This window comes from Capsicum annuum, chromosome 10, assembly GCF_002878395.1.
Source record: "Capsicum annuum cultivar UCD-10X-F1 chromosome 10, UCD10Xv1.1, whole genome shotgun sequence".
NCBI lineage: Eukaryota > Viridiplantae > Streptophyta > Magnoliopsida > Solanales > Solanaceae > Capsicum > Capsicum annuum.
In genome coordinates this window covers 174,990,652-174,994,236 of record NC_061120.1, presented here as the reverse complement: position 1 = coordinate 174,994,236, position 3,585 = coordinate 174,990,652, and the positions used below count along the sequence as shown (strand labels likewise).

Below are 3,585 nucleotides of genomic sequence, written 5' to 3'. Positions count from 1 at the left end.
TGCCCCCCCCCCCAATTCCTTCAATGTCTTAGTTCCACTGTAAACATTATAGAGGTCATCTTGGAGACCACTCAAGATATAATTCCTGCAAAGGAAGTCTGAGTGCTTCCAAGACTCTACAATCACGAAATGCTCTTTGTTCGAGGTTCCCTCGGGCATCTCAGGAGCATCCTCACTAGTGAACCTTTAAAGGCATAGAGTGGTGAGCTAAAAGAACTACTGCCATCGCTTAAAGTCAATGCCCGCAATTTTTTTGGGCTTCTCCGCAGGCGCCATTGGTTGCGGAGCATTTGCTTGACTTGTTGAGGCAATACTAGTTTTCCCCATAGTCGTAGCCGCATCTTGCATTTGACTTTCGTTAGTCTTTTTTTCTGTCACCACAAGACAATAAAATTTAGTATTTTTAGAATACTATTTATAAAGTTAAGCAACTTTAAACTCTTCTTCATGTTTATAGTTAATGATGAAGTTTTTATGACTTCCAATCGTCAACCAAATGATCTTTAACTTGTGATGAAGATTTTATGTCTTCGAATCACTAGTTAAGTTCAAATGGAGTAGAAAACTTAAAGCTTCAATCTCCAAAAACATGCAATACAGATTCTGCAAGAATTATTCCTTAAGATTGTTATTTTATGGTGTTTTCGGGTATAAGAATCTGTATTTAGGCACAACAACTACAACACTAGTTCAAGTTTAAAACAAGAACACTATGAAGTACAAAAACACCCTCAAGACAAGATCAAAGTGATCTTTCTAAGAAGTGTGTTTTATTTTTTCAGAAATTAAGATGAAACAGAAATATAAAGCCAAGTCCCCCGACTTCACGGAGTGTCCTTAAGGAATAATTCCCCTCACTATACCCGAGGTTTTGGAATCTTCCTCCCAGGATAAAATGGCTTTCAATCCAACTATAGTGGTACCTCAAATAATTGGATTTGTCGAACTCACTCAACGATTTGATTGATCACAAAGAATGTTTTGAAGACAAGAAGAGTTTTTATTCAGAAATTTTTCATTTATAAACCTGTGGATAAATACAGGTTTATAAAGCCATCAAGTGCCCCTTCCCAAAGGTGGCAATGGTTCATCTGAAAAGGTGTATCCTTTGGAAGAGTCATGTTTGTTCATTCGAAACATTGTGTCTTTTTCTGAACAAATAGTCACTCCTTTTCCAAAACAATATGTCTTTTCCTCAAAGGTTGTGTCCCTCCATTTTTCATTCACACCTTTTTTCACACATATTGAACCCAACAAGAGTAGTGTCTGATACTTTATAACTTTGATTGACGATAATGGTATGAGTTTATTTTTTGTAAACAAAATATAAGGCATTTTCGATGTTTTTTAAATGGAAGACGGTAATTGGGAGGCAAATTAAAAAGAAAGTTGAGTGTCCTCCAACTGATGATGGATTTGAATTTTACATCTTAAAGTTTCAATGATTTTTACAGCAAAAAGCGCATAATTAGACACTGCACTTGTATTAAAACAGCATGACAAAGTGGGGTTGCAAAATATATGAACATAACATTCTACCGAGAAACATATTCACACTTATGTGTCGGCAAGAATTTTTAGACTAAAGTAATCAATCAAATTTTTATTTATACAAGTTAAAATAATGCCGTTAGTTACTCATCTAAGTCTGATAATTTAGAGGATAAAAAGTTCTTACAATTGAATGACTTGTAGTTGGGATACAAAGTTTAAACAACGAATATATCCCTATTACAAGTTTACAATGATGCGATTACTTATCTCTTTAATTAATTAAGTAGACCCCATAGGTAAATATCAATAGAAAAATCATCCCAACCATCAACTTTACTAGATAATTTCTATATGACTTGTCGTTGGGATACAAAGTTTAAACGACGAATATATCCTTATTACAAGTTTACAATAATGCCATTAATACACACCTCGATCGTTAATTAAGTAGATCCCACGGGTCAATATCCAGAGAAAAATCATCCCAACCATCAGTTTGTCCTTGTTGCATGGAGTTGCCTACACCATTAATTAATGGAGGAGATACTTCCTCATGCAACAAACTTGGTATTTTATCAATTTCATTGCAATTCTCCAGTATGTTTGTCCACCATTGGATGTCGTTGTCTGTTGATGCTTCTGTTGTTTGCTTCCCAATTGTATTAGTCATTATTTCTTTGCACCGTTCCTCATTATTATCTACAATATTGTTTGTGATATTCTTCTCTGTGCTTGAGATGTACTTTCGAGGTTGAGTTCTTATTATTTCATTCTTAGTAATGGTAATGCCTTTGCACTTATATATTGTTAATCTTTTGGTGGTTATGAGGAGGATGAAGAACAATAGTATTTGTGGTTTTCAGAAGGCGAGTGTTCCAGTAGTTTTTTACATCATTCGCTGTCCTTCCTGGAAGTCTACCAGCAATAAGTGACCATCTACATATATAACATGGAGTAGTATATAGTTGAGGGATCAGTAATAATTAGAGTGCAATATTTACGTGAAATATTCACACATATTTCACATGATATCATAATAGACAAGAGCTGGTGAGGTTAACTAAATTATTACCACCATGCAAAAAGCAACTATGTTTTGTAATTTGACTCATGATGTATAATAGAATCATGCATGCACGAGAAGACATGTTGAAAATGAAAATCGTGCTCGCCAAATTATTTATCTCATAAATTTCCGAATGAGATAATCACGGAAATTTAAATGAGTCTACAATGAAATATAAAAACGTGCCTGTTGCCTAAGATCTTATGAAGCCTCAGAATGAGACCCACTTCGTCTGGATCAAAGTCACCTCTCTTGACATGTGGTCTTAGATAAATCAACCACCTCAACCTACAACTCTTCCTACATCTGTTCAGACCTGCACATTTTCACATAAAACTTAAAAAGGAAACAAATATTTTTAAAATTTATAGAGTGTCACGCAAAATAAGATAGAGAAAATAATGTGGTACTTTTTCCGTTCATTTCTACTTGTTATATTTCATTTCATGGGAGTTAATTTAATTAATTTTTAAAACTAAATTGAATTAGACTAATTCAACATTCTGAATTTGAAATTATGATGTTCAAAACTATACGGAAGATATTATATATGTTGTAATCCTTCTCATATTAATATGGTAGAAAAATAGTATGTTTTAATAATAATCAAAGTTCATTAAGATTTAACTCTGGAGAAGCAGTCAAGTAATTAAAGTAAGCCAAAGATGTAGTTATCAGTTTACCAGCTCGAGTAGGAACAAGATGACACTTTCCTTCACCATATTTTTCAGGAGAAGATCGATGATTTGGTGTCATTTTACTAGTAGTTTTTTTTGTCTCTATATATATTTGCACGCGTGATTGGATTCCAAAGGATGCATTAAAGTCCTCTGACGTACGTGGACGACTTTTTACCATAACATTCGATAGCCTTTTACTAATTAAGCCTTCTGTAAATCCAAATTGAACAGTCATTTTCAACACAAAAATCCGAAGTAGGCCAATGTAGCTATCCTGCCAGCCTATGGGCACCCACTTTTATTTCCATCACATTTTATTGTATGAGTATTTTTTTTTTTTTTTTG

General features: G+C 33.9%; 1 pseudogene; it reads right to left on the bottom strand.

The window, feature by feature from the left end:
- Positions 1-1,893: 1,893 nt before the first annotated feature.
- On the bottom strand, positions 1,894-3,316 carry LOC107844441 (annotated as a pseudogene).
- Positions 3,317-3,585: the final 269 nt, after the last annotated feature.